Raw genomic sequence first — 22479 nt, forward strand, 5'->3', positions numbered from 1 at the left:
ACCGGAGTTCCCGGGTTCGAACCCGACCGCGGCGGCTGCGTTTTTATGGAGGAAAAACGCTAAGGCGCCCGTGTGCTGTGCGATGTCAGTGCACGTTAAAGATCCCCAGGTGGTCGAAATTATGCCGGAGCCCTCCACTACGGCACCTATTCTTCCTTTCTTCTTTCACTCCCTCCTTTATCCCTTCCCTTACGGCGCGGTTCAGGTGTCCAAAGATATATGAGACAGATACTGCGCCATTTCCTTTCCCCAAAAAACCAATTATTATTGGCATGCTTTTACCTTCCCAGATGCCTCTTGACAGTCCTTTTCAAAACCAACTTTTTTTGCCTGAATAGTCTGTGCAGGCATCAAGAAAGCCAATTAGTTATTTTTGAAACATGAAATACTACATGCCAGTTTTCTTCAGACAAGAGTCATGAGCAAAAGTTTACAGGATGACGGTTTGCAGAAAAGCATACATAATTTATATGCATAATTTTGTGCAAAGCATCACAATTTTTGAACGCTGTAAATAAATTTCCAGGGATTGCGGGATCATGTTTTTTTTTCTTGATGATGCAGATGAAACCCACGGTAAAATGGTGTTGCCAAGCTCAGTGCAGTGCCTTGTTTTGAGAAATGTTACATCATGCCTTGAGCTGTGTTGGGAACTGTGCAATAGCGACCCTGTACACTGGTGTGTGCACTTTTTACTTTCTTCACATTGTTACAGTCATGACATTGTACAACATTCCAAATAACACATTTGTTACAAGTGTAACACTGTTGGCTAGTGAGCATAATGAATTATAGGTGACCAATGCAACTGATGCAGCACAGCCAGTGTACGCATTAGCATTAATGTTCTCCCCGGACAGAGCAGCTTCTCCCGGATTCAGACCGTGCGATGGATGGCATGATCAAGGCAGTCAGTGTGACACAATGTACCACCACCACACACTCCTGACACAATCCAGCAATTGCGGTAGGACAGGCCATATCCCATCTCCACTGCCTGTCACCTCCCACCCTCTCTTCATCTTCCATATATCCCACTTTCAGTCTCCCTCTCCTGGGATATCCCACTCTCTGCTTTGCCGCCTGCCACCCTCTTATTCCCTTCCACTTTCCCTGACCTCGCCTGAAAGTAGAGAGCATTCCCCCTTTCCACTTTTCATCCTGCCAACTGAAGATTCAGACGGATAAGCAGACAGATTTTTGCAATGGGGGGGTTCTATTACAAATGCATTCAAAGCATCAGAGTTGGAATGTGAAGAATGCTAAATTCATATGTAAAAGAAGTTGTTGCTAGCTGTGGCATTCTCAGGGAAAGTTGTGTTCACTAAGTGCATAACATCTGGAAGAGTTAGGCATTCGCTGTTTGCCTTTAAACATGAAGTGTAGTAGCCCAAATAGCAAGCAGAAGAAACCACTTCTCTGGCATGTGGGCCAATCTGAGTAAACTAGAGACTGTACTTCAAGATTGCAAAGGTCTCGTCCTTCTTCCTCTGCCCACACTACCCGTTGATACATTGTTCTCATAGATGTCTCCTGCTACAGAGCACAAACACAGTCACTACAAGCTCTGTAAATCTAAAGCAGCTAACAGGGAAGATAATTTTGCTTTCTGGGGCATTTGATTCCAACATCTGATTTTGTGGTGTTCGGAAATCACCAGTGCACATTGCTGCTGGTATTATGCCTCCAAAAATGCCCTTGAGTATTCTTTGATAATATGCTAAACACAGTGTGCCAGCTGCTCAGCAGTTATATTGTTTTCGACTAGGTATTAAACCTTCGTGGCCCTGCCCACACAATGGCAAAAGTGTAATCGTTCTGGCCTGGCCCACATTTGTGAGGGTTTAGGAAATAAACTGGTCTAGCTAGTTGGAGATAACACCCAAAAAGGCACATATATATAAAGACCTTCCAAATGGTGTTCGAGGACCCCTCCACACTGCGAAAAGTGTGACGTTTAATTGTGTTTGACCGTGAAAGGAAAAATAGAAAAGCATAGGTTTCCTTGATGCTTCTTTGATCACTGCTGTGGTGACTGTTTCATCAATAAAAGACTGACACATTTATGTGGGTTCATTTTCCCAGGTAAGGATTTAATTTTTGCATGTTTCGATGCTAGTGAATAAAGAAACCAGCGCTTCCTGGCTTCTTTTGTTTATGGGCTGGGAAGGTTGTTTAAGGGTTCCTATACACCTCAAATATGATGTTGCTTGGCACAGAGTATTTTTCGATGTTGGCCAGATCTTGTCGACAAGACTGAATTGGCAGTGATAAAAGCTCTGGATCGAGATATAATGAAAGGGACGCGAATTAGTTGCTGACTTCAGCTACCATTTTTGCAATATGGCCCTCATCATTATGGGGCTTACTACACCTGGCATGCTTTATCAGTGCAGCGTTACCCATGCCTTGCATCAAAGTGAAATTTTTTGTCATGTAGATATTTCCGTACATCCTTTGCTTTGTGGAGGTGCTCATGACACCTCATCACACACTTTAGGGGATGGATGTTTTGGGCCATATTCGTCACCTGTTTCTTTGAAACTTTGGAGAAAGTTGAGTGATGCGGCCTTCTTCATAGAATTATAGGGTAACAATGAATGGTATTTTCTGGCAATTTTATTTTTACATGATGGCTCAAGTTTTATGGAATGTTTCTCACTGAACTTAATTACACTTATGGAACCATAGACTTAAAGGGTTTGTAATTAAATACTGCAAAAATATTATATTTCTGGAATTTAATGGCTTAGTAAAGGTTTAATGAAGCAAATGTAGGGAAATTTTGTTTTTAGATGATTAGGCTGAAAGTAAACATAAGTTTTTTTCCAAAACTTTCACAAACAAAGCACGGGACTGTGGATATTCAGTCCACAAAGCAGGTATATTCATCCTTACAATCTGTTTGCCTACTTTTTTTTCCCCTCCCACTTCGACCTTGTGGTCTTTTCTGCCACCTTTTGTGTAGCCCTTGAATATATAGGTGGTTTTGTAGGTAGTAGGCCGCACAACGCGGTACCAGCGGCTGCCTGTTTACCTTTGCATTGGGATGCGCAAACCATCCTAACACGCGGCATGACTTTTTCCCTCGTTTCGACGAGCCTGAGTGAGTCATATTGAGCACTTCTGTGGGTGGGCACAAGCAACGAGTCATTCTGATTCCGGGTGCGCTTTGAAGAAGCTGGTCACGCCAGAAGGGACCAGTCGCGTTCCCAAACATATTGGCAGCAACAGCAAACTGAACCGTACGATTGGAAGGACGCCAAATTGGTGGTGTAAATGACAACCATTTTATATTTTACAACAAGCTAGAGGCTAATCATACAGAAAAACATTGGAGAAGACAATTAGCTCTGCCTTTCTATCGTCAACATAATATTGTAGCGTGTTTCTGGCGCGGTGACAAGGTGTGCGTGACTCGTGAAAACAGAATCGAGGCACGTAGGGTGCCTCGATGGGCGCTAGTATCGAGGCACCCCAGACGAAAGTTTTGTAGCGCCACCTCGGAATTAAGGTGAAATAACAAATAAAGAATAAAAGCTGTATGCCGACGTTTAAAGCGCGCAGTTTGAACCTTTTTTTCTCTCTGTATATGAACGACAAAGCCAAGGGCGACGAAGATAGATCGGACGTCGTCTTTCGTCGCACGTCATGTATAAAAGCATGGTGGTGTTTTTTTCTGCATGCAGCTTCTTAAATAAATAGGGCCATAAAGTCAATCCCACAGCCAGAAAAAAAAAATAGTGAATCACATTGCTTGAGAGATTTCATTGGTCACCAATTTATTTGCTCCAGACTAGACGCGTCGCGAAATAAAAGCGAACGCGAAAACACGAGTATTAGCTCCTCACTGGCAATTCAAGCTGGGTTTGTTGCCGCTAAAAAGGAGCTGATGTCGCGCCTCAGAAGTGAAAATCGTCTGCGCTACTTTTCAGTGTCCGTGAACTATAAGAACATGTCATGCTTTGCACGAACTAGTTTACCGGCAGTCATTTCATTTGAAGCTGACAGAGGTCAATATATGCGAAAACGCGAAAAGATTAAATGACAAGAGCGCAAGCCTAAACGTCTACAAATTATACTCAGGCCCCCCACGTCCGTGTGCGTGTTTTATTGCACCACTGACCGCAGCGTCGATGAAGGTGAGCACCGAAGCATGACTGACAGACCGCCAGAGTACTCCCTCTGCAGCAGATCGACCCTTATATAACGACCCCATTAAACGATACGAGCGTTTAATACATCCGTGTAAAACTACCGTTCACACACGATTCCGCGATTAAGATCTTCTTGACCGCATTCAGGCAACGCTGCACTGTTAATGCGACGCAAAAAAAGAAAACGAAATGCGCAGCAAATGGAACAGACACCAGGCTTCACTACGGAATGCGACGCGCGACCAGGTGGACTCTTTGACATCGGGAGTTGATATCCTTTCGTGCTGTATCCGCAAGATTAATGCAAATAAGGGCGAAATTAAGATGAGAAAGTGCTAAAACGACGCTGCCTATTTTAAGTGTTCAGAAAAAGGCCTGCGAATGCATCACGACTGGCTCTGAATGCATGCATGCCATCCGTCATTGCCATCCGCCCCGTTATCTCCAACTACAACAGACATAGAAGGAGAAGGATATTACCGATTGTCGCAACGGAACCCGAAATTTTTTCGACGTCTATGTAAGGCTGATTTCAACATTGAGTGCAAGTAGTGCAGCACTTCGATCGATACATATATGTTAACAAAAATATAGACGAGGCATCCTATGTTTAAAGCATATTGTATTTTACAATAAAATACATTATGAACCCGGAAATATTTGGTGGATATGTGAACCTTTTAGGATTAGCAGTACCAAGCAGCCTTGTATGTAGGGTGACGCGCTGAACGATGGGGTGCTATACACTTGAATTGTTCACCGGTCGGAGTCGGAGGTAAAACTGTTTATTAGAGCGAAAGCAAAGAAGTAGGGTAGACAGTCACGAGAGAAATAGGAGAGCGAGTGAAAAGAGTTCAGTGCTCTCGTGTAGCTGCGTACACGATGAGACCGGGAAGCCCGGAGCCATGGGAATGACGTGTTGAACACACGGTGCTCGGGCCAGACAGCAGGCACTATCCGTGAAGCGGCGCTCGGAGCGGCAGTAGAGCGGTGAGAAGTGCGGAGCGGCAGCAGCACGATACACAAGGGCCTGCTACGGCCGCTAGCGCGAGTGTGCTTCGTGGACAGTAGCTCCTCTGTTCAATGGCGTCCGGGTAAATGAGCTACAAAGACGTACAGCCTTGGCCAAAAGTGTAGAGCTCAATGGGGATTCGTGATAGGCGCTCTGTTGCTCGTTTATGCATCGCCAGCATTGGAACTCTCTTGAAGGCGGGAGGAACACTTCGTCCTCACCCCTCCGAAACTTCCACGGATGCTGCAGGATCCCCACTGCGCGACTCTGAAGCAAACCCCTCGAGCTGTTTACTTTTGGCAAAGGAGGGGCGCACATATGTGTCACTCTGGGAGGGGGCGGTTCCATTTCAACCGTTTCGCCGGAAAAAATGGGCTGCAACATAGTTCTGCCGTGCAAAATTTCTCGGCTGTACTTTAGACAAGCGTCATTTTTGTAAACAAAGGTGGAGCTGCGGTCGGCAGCAACGCGGGGTGTAGGCAAAAACTCGGCATATGCCTACACTGCGCCATGCGACGCTGCCTTTGAAACCAACTCGCGTATGCGAATATTTCAAAGCGTGCGCGTAGCTTGTGGTTAAAGACATTTTTGTTGATGCTCGGAGAGTAGTTGTGCTCTTTTTGAACCTGATCGCCAGAAGGAATTGGTAGGCGGTGCGCTGAAGCGGGTGTCTCTCCGCTCCTATATAGTTAACGGCAAGCAACAGGGCGCCTACGGCGGGCGAAAGCGCGAGGTATGCGGAGAATCTATAATCGTCCGCAGTCCTGAACTTCTGGGCTGGGACAGCATGTCCGATTTCTAGTTCAAGACACAGACGAAGCGGTGCACGATGCGAAGCAGCATTTTCACAAGGCGAACCTTGTGATGTGCTTCCTATTTTCGCCGAGCCGCGTCACTGCGGATAACGTGGAAATGTAAAGCAAATGCGATTCGAGAGCTGCACAAGCGCATGCATGGACGTTTTCCTCGAGCCTATAACCGAAATTTAGGCTATAAATAAATCATTTTGCTTCTTAATTTAAAATTTACATTCAGGTGAGCGCATTCTGCTTGATCGTAGTGGATTTTCGCGTGGCATTTGCTGTGTTCGCCAGTTTCTGATCAAGCTACTATAGCAAAATTAAAATAATCTCGGAAATAAAATTGTGCGGGTTTGCCGAGATCCTAGCGTCATTAGACCGGTCGTAAAACGGAAGAATAGAAAAAAACTACGCGTCGTGCGTACGAAGTCTTCTACCAAAGCCGGCGCTGCTTCAAACGTTGCGCGTTTAGCGCCACTTTGTGAACGCCGAAAACGACTGTCAGCAGCTTTTTGTCCTTTTTATCTTTTTGCGCGAAGTGTCTCACGGGATGCTCTCCGGGCGATTCGCATCTGACAACGGCCCCCTGCGTTCAACTTACGATCCCAAGCACACGGAATATCGCGCCTAAACTTATGCTGACAGCACGACAGAATGTGAACTGAACCAATTGCAGGTGATCCTTGCGCTGTTGGCCACGCGACCGAAGAGCAACGACGCCGATTAAGAGACGCCAACTAACTGGTTAGATTTCAGTGCAGAAACGCAATGGCAGCCGCGAAGCCGACCCGCCGCCGAACTTGTCCCGCTTCTCGCCCCCTGCCCGTCGCATTCGCGCCTATCTGACTGCAATCAACTCGTGCAAACTTACGCCGCTTCCTTTCTGCTGCATTGCGGGTCAGCCAACTGCACCACAATTTATCGGCATGCCGTGAACTATGTCCAAAAAAGAAGCAAGCCCGGCTCACCGAATGCGGAGGGTCTCGCCTTTTGCCTACACAACGAAATCACTGCTGCCGCCAGCGTCGCCGCATCTCCGTGACGTCGCAGCCTGACGCTTGCCTCTAGTGCCCTGAAATATTCGAGAACGGACCTCCTTCACCCCGCGACGTCACGAAGATGCGGTGGCGCTGATGTTAGCAGCGACTTTCGCATGGTAGGCAAAACAGATTCCGCTTGCCCGTGCCTACCGCAGCTGCCGCAGCTACCGGTGGCTGCTTCAAGCCTGTGAACTGCAGAAGCAGCATGTATTGACCAGCTGCGTCACAGCTGGATCCGCGTAGTAGCATAAAAAATATTAAATTAGCCTCGATAAGTTTCTCGCGCATAAATGCCGCATTCGGAAACTGGCTAACAGGCATTGGGCCACGGTAGTAAAGCGCGAAGTCTGGGATTCGATAGGCACTGCCACTCAATGCATTTAATAGCATGCAAGTTACTGCGTTCATTCACCTGAACTTCAGGATAGCAGGCTAATAATTGCTCAAGGAAAAAAAAAGACATGTGCAGCTGCACACGTACTTATCACCTTGAGCCGGTGTGCACGGGGCGCCGACAGGTTCACTCACCCCCAAGGAATGCGTTTTTTTTTTGTTAATAGCACACCATGTTTTAATGGCGCGTTTTATGACATTTAATATTTACTTGAAACTGTTTCTTGATATGACGACGTAATTATTTCACTCGAGTAGAAAGAAGTCTGGTAAGTTGTGTCAATCTTGCGCGGTCGCGTTGGTGTGCTTAGAATAGCGTACCTTAAGTATGCTAAACGCCATATGCTTTTTCATTGCATCATGCATGTGTCATGTTTCATGAGGTAGTACATGATCGCGAAGCTTGTTTGGAAAGAAGCAGCCGCAGGAGTGCTACTAACAGACACGTGGCGAGATTGAGAGGGGACGCGGCAATGAAAAGTGTTTTCGTTATTCATGCATGCGATATGTAACTAAACTTGGTGCAAATACCAAATTCCTACGCTAGTTTCAGTAATTCCTTTTATTTATAGCTATACCTGGTGCAGTTCTGGGTAATTATAATTAACACCGTCGTCAAGTCCCCCCAAGGTCTCAAATAATTGAGTAGATAGTGCGCAGTTTTTTTATGCCAGGATGTACAGTACTCACGGATTGAAATAGGACATTCGGAGCGCGTGGCCGTCGCTTCATGGAGCGCCGCCCGTAGACGCTCATGGAACCAATGTGGTGCATTGTGGTATGGCGCGAGAGGGAGAACATCTACAAAGCAGAATTGTTCCTTCCAGTAGCCAATGAGCCGGCCTGTGGTTTACCACATGCCTGTGTGGCACTGCAAGGCTAGCGCTCCGAATGTTCTATTTCAATCCGTGAGTACTGTACATAAACCCCTGTTCTGTACGATGACGCGATTAGTTCTTTTTCTATATGATCAGTACTTATGCATGCATAGTTACATGAAAACGTTTCTTAGAAATAACTAACACAGTACTGCACGTGTAGGGAAAAAAATCGAGAGGTTTATTACGCTCCTCAACGTCTCAGGAATAGTTTGCGACAAATGGAATCATTTGATTTTCATGCGAATTACGAAGGTGAGTGATCCAGTCGCAGAAAATGTGAGAGGTCACAAAACGAACCTTAAAGTTTATGGCATCTTCGCTTTCTCTTTGGTCAAAGAAATGCGGCACTGAAATCAAAGAAATTACCTCACAGTTTTTGACGACCACACTTCTAAAAAGCGTAATTTATAAATTTGTACTCAATATTTTGCTATAATTTTTCGTCACGAAACTAGACTTCAGGGCTAAGAAAGAAATAATTCTAGAAATCAAAAATTTTCACCAAATTGACCAGCTTAACAAGAGGACAAGTCGGCCTGGCTGGTGCGTGGTCATGCGGCTAAAAACAGCGCTAAGCGAGACAGAGGAGATCAGGGACACGACGCTGTCCCCACTTTTCGCACAGCGCGACACGTACATATGTCAGCAGACGATGAGCGCACGTCTGCTCCGACGAAACAAGGCCAGAACTTCCCCTCACTTTTGTCCCGAAGTAAAATCATTCCGGCTAGTGCAGAGTGTCAAAACTTGTTTTATTCAATGCCTTGCGCATAAATAAACGGCAGGAACGCTTTCTAGTCATGTTTACTACTAACCACATATACAATACAGTGGCAAACTATTTCTCTTTATAGGCCGCACGTGGCCAACGCGAGCTCGTGTACTTCAACAAATTACTAAGTTGGAAGCATCGACCATTGCTATGATTCGCAGAAACTGGAAACGCGCCTACAAGCCTTGAAAACACGCGCTCAACACCTATCCGCGACGCCACTCCCCGACCTTTTGCCTACCACGAGCTCGCTAGCGACTGCAGCGCCACCTCGTTTGTTTACAAACATGCAGGAGGTCCATACCTGTAGCGAGGATCCCACAGCTGCCAGCCAGTCGCTGCGTTTGGCGGTTAGTGCGAGAGTGGGCCTCGAAGGTGGCGTTGTCCGGGCGAGACGTCGGACCATTGGGCATCGGACATCGAGAGGTGGTCGCCGAGGCATGGAGGGGTCGACGATGAAAAACGTAACAACCCTTTGTTCACATGGCAGAAATAAAAAATGGGAGCTCTCTATGTACAACGCAACACGTGCTTTAACACGCTGCACATGCTCCTTCTAGGAAAATCCTTCGTTCCCTGTGGTGAGAAAAGTTCCAGTGTATGTCAAAAGATCGCCACGCACTGGCACACGAAGCCCTGCCCATTCACTCGCCTACGTGTCTGGGAGAGAGTGAATGCACGCGCCGTTTGGTCGCGTGAAACTGGATTTTCCATGGTTACTCATGGCACACATTCCCTGTAAGCCCGTTGTTGTCCGGCCGACGGCGGAGGATGGGTCAAGCGCAAATTCGCCGAATGGGCTCCGGGTCTCTCGTGATGCTCTCTCGCAGTCTGACAAGTAGTTTGCAGCACTGTGGACCGTACAGCTCTCTCCTCCAAATAAGGCAGCAGGAAGGGCTGCAAAAACACAGCAAATAGTCCCTCAAATGCTTGACCCGTGTTCAACTATTTCTCCTATAGTTACTACAGCCTAGACTCCTTCGTTACCTGCGTGCCGCAACTGGACAGTGACGCTCTTCGCATTGCCGGACAGTCCAGGGAGGACGGGCGCGGGGGGACGCATTTTTGCAGCGCGCGCCATTCTGATTGGCTCAGATCGCCCTAGCACTCACAGTGCCGCAGTGTACTTGTGAGATGGAGTAGCTGCTAATCCGCGCCAATTTCCGGTACGGCAGTAGTCGCTTGCAGATGGTGATACGAAGAGAGCACGTGGGCGCCCGGTGTTCGGCGCACTACCTTCACGTATTCCCCGTAGCGTATTCCGAACCGCGCTTACTGCCGTCGGCCGCCGTTTCCTCTGGTAGTGCTGGTTGCTCAGTGCTCTTCAGATGTCGGCCGTTCATCGTCAGAGTGCGATACAGCTGGCTGACAACTTCGCCACAGCGTGTTTCGCTTGTGCGCGTGAAACTCGCTGTTTTTCCTTCCTTCGCTCGAATTATGTCGTCACAACGGAGCCGGTCGAGCCTGTGACGCCGCCCACAAAATCGCGCGAGTGTTGTCTCAGAAGCTAAAGCATAATTCGCTCGGCAAAAACGGTTAGACTTTGTATTACTGTACGAGCAGGAGGCTTCGGGTTTGGAAATTCAAGGAGCGCACTACAGACGGTTCTGTTATAATAGTTTGTGTAAAAGCGCACTGGCGCGAAAAGACACACACACAACACAGGACTGGCGCCGACTTCCACCCGAGTTGACTGTTCCAAAAAGCTGCTTTATAACCACTCGGGCCAAATATACAAGCAAATAGATAAAGAACATAAAAAACAGATAAAAATTGTGAGCTAATAAAACACACACCTGCCAAAACGAGAGAGGCAATGATTAAAACGTTGGCAATTATCCGCTAAGAAAACCAATCTCTTCTTCTGACAGCACTGACGGCTTACTCAGGCATAGAGCTCCATCTGCTTGATGTAATATGCTTCAATTAATTCACGTTGTAATCCGTCTTTGGACCTAGCAATGATACAGGTTTGATGGGGGTTTAGCGTACCAAAGAGACTCAGGCTTTAAGAGACGCCGTAACGAAGGGCTCCGGTTAATTTCGACCACCTGGGGTTCTTTAACCTGCACTGACATTTCGCCTCCATCGAAATTTGACCGCCGCGACCGGGATCGAACCCGCGTCTTTCGGGACAGCAGCCGAGCGCCATAACCACTGAACCTCAGCGGCTGCTCGCATGAGAAATATTTCTACAACTTAACATATTAATGTGCGAAAGGAAAACTGATTTATTTTCAGTGGCGTGACGAGAGGGTGTACCTGAAGTAGCCGATGTTGCGGTAGCACTAGTAGAATTAGAAACAGGCGATGCCAATGCCTTTGGCCCGGCCAGTCTGCTTTCTTCCTACTTTCCTTGCTTGCCATGTGATAGCACACTCGGTGACAAAAGTAACCAGGAGGTAGGCTCACTATTGTGGTAGAAACAGCACACCTTCCCTCTAACCTGCGGCGGTTGCGAACGGAAATGGAAGACTGTCGCCGTCATGCTCACGAGCGTACAAAAAATTTGTTGCCACGCACTCTTGTCAGTTCGAAAAGGCCGCTCCATAACACGGCAGCGTGCCCGTCCTCGCCTGTGGAGCAGCTTTATTATGACGGACACATCGCGGGGCTCTATCGATAGAGCCGACGGTTTGAGCAAATGCTGGCACTTCATGTCGATGAGTAAATGTAGCATCTAAATGACAGAGATTAGCAAGATATTAGCAAGGTTCGAGGCAATCTCGCATCTTCATCATGACACACCGCAAGTCATGAGTTGGTTGCCTGAGTTTTGTTCTCATAGCTCTTATACGAAAATAACTGTTGCTACACCTGTTTTGGTGCATTTACCTACCTGTCATCATTGTACTCGCCCCCTATAGATTATGTGCCATCGATTAAATACCTTGGAATTCATTTCGATGCTGAGTGTCCTGGCACGCGCATTTAGGCCAGGTTTGTACTGAGCCGCGTAAGGTAGCGAATTTCTATGCCATTTTGAAATCCGTAAACGTGCCGTCAATGCTCTAGATTACTCTGTATTCCGATACGGTATAACCTGATTTTTTTTTATTGCTCCAGTTTCTAGCAAGAAGAAATTAACGGCGTTTTGAAATGTTTGCTCAAATTTGTCTGCTTTGGGATGTCTCTGCCTTTGAATGCGATTACCGTCGCACACCTGCACATCCCTAATTCTGAATTCGTGTGTAAATTAACAGCTGTCCTAAAATATATTCGGACTAAGGAATTTTTCAGTTTGCATACCCCAGTACGAGAACATCGCTCATGAGAACGCTTTATGTTTACACGTGCGCGGGCCAAGTACAGAGAACGTGTGCAACCCTACTACGTACCTTTGGTATTGAACAGCTTGCCCGATGATGCGTTTGTGCGGTATTCCTGGGATGTTGAAGGGGGCCACTTCAAGAATATCGTCCAGCAAGAATTTTTTTAAATTGTTTTGTAGAAGCTGAGTTATATGTAGTCAAAATTTGTATTTCAGCATCTTCGCGCCTTTCCTGCCACTTTTTATACGCTCAAAAATCGCCGCTCATCCGCCGGATGGGCGGGGGGGGGGACTTCCTGACCAATCGGGGCGACGCTGCTGAATGGCCGCAGCCCTGGTAGCTATGTGACGCCTTGAAGAATCTAACCAACAGCCATCTCTGCACAGGATGACTCAGGAGCGTGCGAGCATGAAAAAGTCGCCGGAAAAGACTCGCCAACTTTCGCCCGCGACTGTGGGTTCTCTGCTGGGTGCAGAAGTGTATTATTCGGCTCAGGTGTTCATGACAAGAGAACGCAGTGATTGAGCGTCTTTATGTTCTCTCCCCAGAAGGTGTTTCGAAGTCCGTTGAACCAGCCGGAAACCTGTGAATCAAACTGTTCTGGAGCTATAGTCTTCAACCGTCGAGGTGTGTGCGCGATCGGGTATGTGCGTGCGTGTTTTCTCATTTTTCTTTATTTCTTTTTGTTCAAAAAATAAACATGCCTATGAACGCTATTGGCGTCGCGAACTGCCAGGCACATGCCTGTCGAGCCTTCCTGCATTCGACAGGCCTCAATTTGTACCATGTCTGAAAATGAAAAAAAAAGATTATTATTCTTCAATTCAATTCAATTTATTTCCCAGAAAATCTGGCTGGCTGTCTGGACTAAAAGATGTAGGTACACAACTTGACGAGGCCCAGGCAGCCGTTACAAGGCATAGGAGCAGACTCGCTTAAAAATATTTACATAAAATAAAAGAAAAAAGTGAACACAGCCAGGTTATAATTTTCACAAAAACAAGACATCCAAAATACACAAAATCATCATTAATGAAAATACGGAAGTGCAAAAAACATTATCGCAAAACATACAAGGGAACAGCTGCACCTGGGCGCGAATGATAAGTAAAGAATTATTTCTGAAGAAACAATTCACGCATTGCTTTCTTAGCAGGGTTATTTATGTTTCGCCTAATAAAAACTTTCAACCACCTTTTTTTTCTGGTTTTCCTTCTAGCTTTCAACGCAGAATGTTTGACTTCAAACGTCTCTTAATCACAGAGCTGGGGAAATTAAGTGCGTGGATTTCCTCAAGCGCAAGGAGCTTGCATCGTTGAGCACTGGACAAAGACAGATGCCATCCGGTAAATTCAGCAGTAACAAACACAAAGCACCAGAAAGAGTTCCAAGTTTAGTCGTATTCTTTCAAGTGCTCACAGACCAGTTCGCGTGAAGAGCATCAGCAAAGAAAAAAGAAATTGCTAGCCTGCTCGTGGAAGCGATCGTTTCACCGTCACCACGTCTTCTATACAAAGTTATAACGAAACCATGGCTGCGTCCACATTGGAGCTCAAGGAAATCAGAGCTTCAAGAAATCCGTACGGCCGGCTTCGTTAATCCCTCCAAAGACAGTGCGCTATAGCGGACACACTAGAGATTCCAGAAACCACGGAGAAATTTCTTAACTTGGCCAAGATATAACGAGCTTGATTGATATATGGACGATTTCAGTGGTGCATCCAAGTATCATTATCTCAGTGTCGGACATCAATATCGCGTCTGTATCTTGTATCGGCAATGCATTTTTTCCGGTATCAGATATCGGTATCGATTTTTTTTTTAAGTATCATGCCGAGCCCTGTTTTATTGCACCTGATGGCATCCCTAGCGGTCGGCGTGCGTAGGAGGTGATAATGGCTAGCACTTAGAGTGCTCTCTTCCGCTTGTTTCATGATCTGCGTTTGCGTGAAGCCATTTCACACCTGGCAGCTGTGGTAATTAAGCTCATAAGTTGCCAGCTCTCATCGCTAATCGGAGCCCAGTCTACTTCGCAATAAAATTCCCGACAAAATTCCGGCAGCCTCAATGCACCACATTCTATCTGCCTGCTCCAGCCGCGAGGCTTCAAACGGTCGCTAAGGCCGACGCCAACCTCGGACAATTTTGTTCCGTCATGGGGATACTAACGCTCTCGCGTTAAAATGCTACGGGCTCCAGAACCCGCCATCTCGCTACAGACTTCGGCAGCCCCAGCGAGTCATCGGCGGTGAGGTGACCTCGACTCGCAGAGAGTTCGATCGGCGATGAAGACCCCCTGCTAGACACCGTACCTCTGAACTGCAGCTCTTTTCTTTCTTTATCTCCCTCGTCTGCCCGTAGCGTTGAGCTTTGGGCCGTCAGCGTCAGATTTCCGGCGAAGCCGCCCCGGCTGGTTCGGCTCAGGGGCCGCATCTCGTCGCGCGAGCGCAGGTCACGTGGTCCGCGAAGGCGAGGCAGTCTGCGGTGATTCCGGGTACACGACGGCCCCGTCCGTACCCGGCCAGTTCGCACCATTTGACTGAACTTGGGGCAGCGTTGCGCTGACGACATGCGAAGTAGTTAGCCGCGAAGCACGCAGCCGCTTTGCAGACGTCTGGTGCTCGTACTGTGCACGCGACAGCTTGGTTTATCGAAAACCTGTATGTCGTCTTCCCTGGACAAGACGAAACCATGCACCGTGGTCTGGTGAGTGCCGCCTTATTGCTCATCGATTAGTCACACTAGCATGGCGCAATCATTGGTTTCTCTGCGTTCGGCACTGTGCTGTTAATGCTTACAGCGCCCTTGTTGCAAGCCAGGAATTCGGCAGTTTCTGCGCACGGCTGCCCGACGCATGTGAAGTTTGAATGGGCGCGGTTAGACGCAGGCACCCACGGCTACCTACCAGTCAACGCACGGAATAACAGGCGGACCACGTGTGCTGCGTTTTTACCTCTTCCCCAAAGGCGCCCGTGTTATGTGCGATGTCAGCCCGCGTTAAAGATCCCCAGGCGGTGGAGATTATTCCGCACCCCTTTACAGCGGCACTCTTTCTTCTTTCACTCCCAACTTCTTCCTCCCTTCCCTCATGGAGAGATTGAGGGGTCCACCGACAAGTGAGACATATTCTGTGTCTTTCATCTCTTCAAAACCAATTTTCAGTGGTGGTATTTCTTCAGTCAGGGGGAAAGCCATCACGGCCAAATCTAGTGTGCAGTGCGAGCTAGCACGAGAGAGCTGGTTGGTTGGTGAGAGTTTTATTTCAGCCACTTCAGTGGATCAGGTGAGGGTGCGTGAAGGGTGAGGCGGACGAGCAGCACGGCGACGGACCCTCATGACCGGGCACTGTTGGGCCGCGGCGGCTTTCAAGTCTCGGCCCGCAGAGCAGCCTCTCACCGCTCCTGTGATTCCATCCCTTGAAAGGGAGGCTTCGGTTTGTTTGGGCTTAGGTTCGGTAACTGCGCTCAAAATCCGCTCTGGTGCTTCGGTATAATTAAGAGGGTGGAGATCTTCCCCCTCTATGTATGAAGGAGAGCAGGAAAGGGGACGGCATGGTGGCGGTCTGTATAGTCGACGCCATACCGCCTGCTACATATTGGTCTGAGAAGGAAAGGATGAGGGAGAGGGTGGTAGATTTGGCGGGAGTTTAGCGCTGTGGCTAAGGAGTTAAAACCATTCTAACGCGATTTTGATGGCACTAGGTGGAAAAGGCTGTCTGTAATAGAATCTAAATTCTCAGTTGTTTAGTATTAAAATGTTTCAGGAATTAAAAAATGCGTATACCTCAAGCACGAAGTTTGTTTCATGGCACCCTCGGGTGTATCCTTACATGAAATTACACAAGAGAGTGCCATGAAATGAACTTCGTGCCTGAGATACGCGCATTTTGTAGTTCCGGAAACATTTTATTACTTAATAAAATGATAATTTCGATTCTATGATAGGTAGCCTTTTCACCTATTGCCCTCAAAACTGCGTTAGAATGGTGAGAAATTTTTAGCCTACGCACTGAAGGGGGCGCAGTTGTAGCGGGAAAGAAGGACAGGGGTCAGGAGTGTATGGTTTTTTGTACCTTGGGGAAATTATTGTTTCATATGCCGAAAGCCGGAAGCGATAGAACACGTCTTCTTGTATTGTTGGGTAGCCTTTTTCATTTAGGACATTCTACAACGCACGATTAAGAAAGAATTACCGGTGGGTGCTTTCGGAATCAGATTTTTGCCTGTTGACAATGAAGAAGGGGTCCGTTTCGACATGATCGTGATATTTGGCCTGCGCAGTAATTGGCGATCCAGGATGGCAGCCAGACATGCGGACATTGACGCGAGCCCGATAAGAGAGTGTTTTCGTGAATCTGTTGGAAGAGTTATTGAAGGCCACAAAATACAAGACCCAGTGCCTGAGTGGCTTCCGAGAAGGGAAGCTTTGTTATACATGCGCGAATTTTAATGCGTTTACGTAACCCCAAATGCGGGTGACGTAGTTTTAGCATCTGTGTTGTGTTGTTCGCGTGGATTGGTTTATAAATGACGTGCTGAAGTCGGCATAAAAGAAAGAAAAAGGGGCCTGTGGCGCAACAGGTAACGCGTCTGACTACGGATCAGGAGATTCTAGGTTCGAATCCAGGCAGGCTCGGCTGCTTTCTTTTTGCTTGCTAAACGTTGCGAGTTGATCGTCATAAATGCACGCAGCGTCGTTTCCGGCACTGGCATGTAGCTTCAGGGCAGTTTGTGCGGCGTGACAACATCCAGCACACCGTCGTGTTGAGCGTGAGCGGCGCTGCTGCCCTTGGAGATGCGGTTGTCGTCGAAACTCTACGCTTCACTGACCGCCTACTGCACACGATTCGCACGTGATGTCAGGAGATGGAGCGTATTATTATTAGTGGCGGTTTATTGTAAAATAAGATGCGAGAAGGAAAGGAAATATTTTTTGCTGACCGCGGCGTCTGCCGTCGAATCCAGACGCAACTGAGCTGCAGCTATAAAAGGGACAGGGAGAGGACAACGAGGGGAAAGAAAGAGGGGACTTACAGTAAGAAAGGACAGGCGATTGGATAGATATTATACGTAATAAATAGCGCCACGCCCGCCACTCTACTCTACTCTGCTCGCTGTAGAGCAGGCTCTCGACAGCATTGAGCTTTTGCGGTGGCTTGCTTCCACGCAACCAGGCTGCAGCCCGCCGCTGTCGCGCTGCAGTCAGGGCGCACGGCCGCGCCGCTAGCAGACGACGCGGCAGCCCTTTCCGTCCCCGCTGGTGGCGCCGCCGTCACGGATGCCAGGGCACCAGTGGCGGGAACCTGCGAAGGAGCGCACGAAGCGGCTGGTGACTCTGCAGACTGCTACGGGGATTCCCCCGTTCGGGAGGGGGAGAAGGGGTGGCCCAGTTAGGAGGCCGGCGCAGACAGGCGGTCGTCTGCCGCGACCTCCATCCTCCTCTCTCTCTGTCGCGATGGTGGTGGGGGAACGAGAACCGTGGTGAAGGAGGGGCACTGCGCGCACGCCTGTTGGCCCCTTCCTCCTCGACGCTGTCTGCTGCTTCCCGCGATCTCCGTCGCTTGCGGTCCGTGCTGTGCTGTCAGCAGATCGATGTTGGCATGCGGGTGGCAAGCCGCGAACGGCGTGCGCTCGGTGCCACGCTCGGACCACGTGGCGGCGATTCCCGCCGGTGCAGCAACATCTCGCGTCGGAGCTTCTGCGCCTCCCTGTAGCTGCTGGGCTGGCATCGTCTAGCGCGCTCTTTGGGTACCTGAAAACTCTGGGATTTCTATTGTAATTAATCGTGTATCATTTTTTTCTTAATTACAGGCGTAACGCTAAGAGAGCAGGAGTAGGTCAACAAACAAATTCGAGTTCACGATGTCTGAGCTACCACAGCGGTGGCCTAGTCGTTTGAGCATCCGCCTCGCATGCGGGAGGGAGGTGCGGGGTTCGATCCCTAGTGTCGCCGGGCACACACCGGGGATACAATGGGTACCAGCTTTTCCCTGCCTGGTGCTCGGCTTCCTTAGTGTGAAATGCTTGGGAAATGGGTCGCTGACCCCACGTTGAGCCGAACGAAAAACCTTGTGCCATGGCGCTCTTTGGCCACAGATGCACTTGCGCCGTGATAATTCATCATCATCATGATGTCTGAGCTGAAATCGAGGATAAATACGACATAGACAGGGCATGTAATGGGAAGAAAAAAGAACCAGTGGTCTCTCCGGGTAACGAACTGGATTCCAAGATACGGCAATCGCAGCAGTAAGTCAGATGGGCGGGCGAGATTAATAACATTGCAGCGATAAGGTCGTCCCATCTCGCACATGTATGGGTCTTTGTCGTGGATTTCACGTAGTTTTTCATTTGAAAGTCATGCACAAGCCCACGTGGGTGGTTTTAGATTGGCGATGAAGAAAAAAAAAAGCAGCCACGAAAGCACCTTCCGCCCATTTTTTTCTTTTTTGTAAAATGTATGTGTTATGGCGAACTGCAACGCTGGATACAAGCAACGTGTGGAAACAGTGCCACAGTGACTGAATTAACCACTCTCGTAGGATACTTAGGTTTCCTGTCGTTGCTTCTGCTGCCTTCTGAGCTACTTCAGCCGCTGCCCAAATTGATCAGAGTGAGTGTAGATACTCGATCTGCCGTCCCCCATTAAGCAGTAATTAAGCAAACCCCCAAAAAATTAATTAGCGATTTTTCAAATTGCTCTAGAAACAGCTAAATTGGCTTTGCCAGTCTGGAAGTGGTTCTAGGAAAATCCGCCTCTGATCAACGATTATGACCTCCCGAAGGTAATTTCTTCGTAGAGAATTTAGCAGACTTAAACTGTTGTCCATTCTGAGCCAAGGGCATGGGAGCATGTTGCGGACATACAGTATACTGAGCCACGGTAATCGGGCCATCGATCGCCGCCTTCTGTTGTGGCGAGAACGGGTCGATGTGGGTGAGTGTACTCAGGCTGATGATGGTTGTTGTGGTCAGTGCCAATGGGGTGCTCGTAACCACACATATAGACAAGGCGAAGCCATGCCAGTTTTTTAAATCGAGATTCATTTCTTGATTTAAAACTTTATTAATAGACTTGAAAGGCGGGCAAGGTGTTTGGGGATTAGGATAGATTAGAGATGTGAGCAGCAGTTGGCATTCCTCAGTCCAGGAGTCTATTGGCCTCAGCTGCCTCTTTTGCCCGTTGGATCTGCGGGTTTGAGTCAGCCGGAAGATCCTAGCTCTGCGTATGAAGAGAAAAGTCGTTCTCAAAAGCCCAGCAGCGCGAGAAGATCCCGTGCTTTCCCCTGCGAGAAACGGAAACTGGGCGAATGGGGCGCGCGGGAGGCCCATTTAAAGGCCCTCGCTTTAGGCCCATTGCGGACGCATCGTCCTCTGGTGGCGTCACTACGGCGTCAAATTCGAACTTTCTGCGCTGCTCTACGAAGGCGCTCACTCACTTTTACTTCGTCGTCCTCAAAAGTAGCGGCCACGCTAAAGTAACATGTTCCCTGTCTGAAGAGGCAAGCAACAACGGTGCGTCAATTGACGCCGACGACGCAGCCGAAAGCAAGCTTCGACGAAGAGGAACAACAGACGAAGCGTCTCAAGGGGGTATATCTTTACTAAATGTCGGATACGATAGCAGCTGCTATGTGTTAATCTACGCTGCACTCGCGCACCAGCCGGCCCCGTTCACGGCCCTCATGTAGTCCTTGCAGTGTGGCTCCATCGAAGGGGGGTGTCCAGTGATTCGAGCACAGGCGGAGAGGGAAAGAAGAAGGGGGAGAGAGAAAGCGGCTTGTGGTCTGTTTTGCACGTGGTTTTAGACAAAGGGGTGTAGTTATAGTGTGCAAAGATCTGAATACACTCACAGTGAAAATAAATAAAAATAGTGCATGCTAGAAACATCACTGATCTTATCCGGTAGGCGGAAAAGAGAAAGAAGGAAAGAAAGAAGAAGAAAAAACGTTCTGAACGGTTTAGAGCCGTTTTGGTTTCGGGGTGGCTGGAAGCTTTCTTTACTAGTGAAGGCTGCCGGGGTGAGACTACACTGTTTCCCATTGTTATTGGGTAGACTTGGAAATGAGTGGCCAGCTCTGGACTGACTCGTTCTTTGAGGTCGCGGGTTGCCCTTTTTCATCCAGCCTTTGTTTACTGCTGCCGACATTTTATTTTTCTTAGTGTCAGGTTGTAGAAGAAAAAAAAACATGTCAGTGATTCTTAGTACAATTCACGGTGAAATTTTCGAAACGATAGAAAAGAAATATTTCGACTGCCACTAACGACAAGAATAAAAAATGGTTGCCTGCTTCGGCTTCATGCAGTCCCTACATTACAGCTTGCCCTTGTGTGTGTTCCCATGAGAAAATTAAGGGTCTTGTGTAAATGTTTTTCGCCCTACATTAGTTCACACAGCGGACGACTAAAAGACGACTGCCGTATAGCCTGCATGCGTTCACTTTTTGGCAACGTTTGCGTGCGTGAAAGGATGCAGCAACGGTGCGGTAAGCCGAGACCGTATTGACAAGCGTAGACAGATTCTTTCGGCAGGTGGTGCAGGTGAAGCTCTACAACGCCGTGGTGTGGCGCCCAACAAACCAGAACCGCCAAACGTTCCTGCAAACATGTGGTTCCGCGGGTTTTGTGCCCTTGTTTAAGTGCGCAGCAATTTCGAGTTGTCATAACTGAAGCGCTTGTTACTAATTCTACAAATCGCAAACTGTAATCGTCGACGTCGCCCGCTGGTAAGGAGGCCCTTCGAGATGTGCGGCTGTCACGGAGGCCGCGGTGAACAGAGGGCACAGAACGTGACGGCACTTCGCCAGTGTTTCGCACGTTGAGGCTCATAGGGACGTCTTACCCGTGTGGGGTTTGACGCCGCCGGCGCGAAGGCAGTGAGTCTCGGCCCAAGACGCCATTGGTTAATTAGCTAATCAGCGTGACTTTTTAAAAAGCAACGCCCGCCCCGGTTGAGAGGGTTCCTGAAAAGAGCTTTTGCCAAACATCCTCTCTTTAGGAATTTTCGAAAATGCTCGCCGAAAAACACTCTAAATGATTGTCAACCGCTTGAAATTAACTGTCGCAGAGATCAGTGGTCGTCCTGGCGTCCGCTACACCGCCTGGTGTTGTTCTTTTATTGCGGTTGTTCACTGTAGCTACGACCGAGCACTGCCAAGGCGACCTCAGCCACGGTGCAGGGGCATCACCGACCGTGGCACAAAGCCTAAGAGCGACCACTCAATTCACATAGTGCGTACATAGTGTGTGGAGGTCAACGTCCCCAAGCAGCACGAGGCCGTTTTTGTTTCGGCTCCATCGAAATACAGCTGTCGTGACCAGGATTCGAACCCGCGACACTGAGATCAGCAAACGAGCGCCAAATTATTCGGCGCTGCAGCACATTTGGCGCTTTTGAAGGGTTTTATTCTGCTATGCAATAAAGGGTTATAAGAAAACGAAGGTGAGCCATTCCTTTCTCCATTGCTGTTTTGCCGAGTTCCGAGAGGTGTCAGGACTTTGCGATCGACACGGTGATTAGCTGTGCTTGGACGATTTAATCGGAAAAACACGTCTTACCTCATTTCCATTGTCACCTGGCCGAGCGTCGACATGGCGCACCGAAAATAGATGAGCCACAATTGTTCGACGAAATGGCTCACACTTTTTTTTTGCCACGTGTACTCATGACAGCCCAGCGCGCAGTCCTTCCTGCAGAATGTGTGAAGTCCGCTGGTTGCTGGCTGGCTGAGCTGGTGTGCGTTCATATTCAATGCGGAACATAAATGAAGAAGGGACAGAAAACTGTTTTATTTATTCGTTTCATTTATTAATTTATATCGGCCAATGCGGCAGGCACTGCAATCGGATATTTAACATTACATATCGTTATTACAGAATTCCATAAGAATAAGAGCCAAAGATTACTATTGTGAACACAGACTGTTGCGTTGCATAAGCAAACACTCTAGGTCATATAGATCACTCCACTCATTTCACAATCCTGCACGTCCAGCCACCGAGCCAACCAACTCAACGGTCGAACCAACGAGGACCAGTCATGGCCAGTCTTCCTCGTACTTAGGAGCCAGCAATGAGTTGCACACTCTTATGAGTGGATTCATTTCTATGCACGTTGCAGCTGTACGTACGTGCCGGAGGCGAAAGTAGAGGC

This window comes from Amblyomma americanum, chromosome 1, assembly GCF_052857255.1.
Source record: "Amblyomma americanum isolate KBUSLIRL-KWMA chromosome 1, ASM5285725v1, whole genome shotgun sequence".
NCBI lineage: Eukaryota > Metazoa > Arthropoda > Arachnida > Ixodida > Ixodidae > Amblyomma > Amblyomma americanum.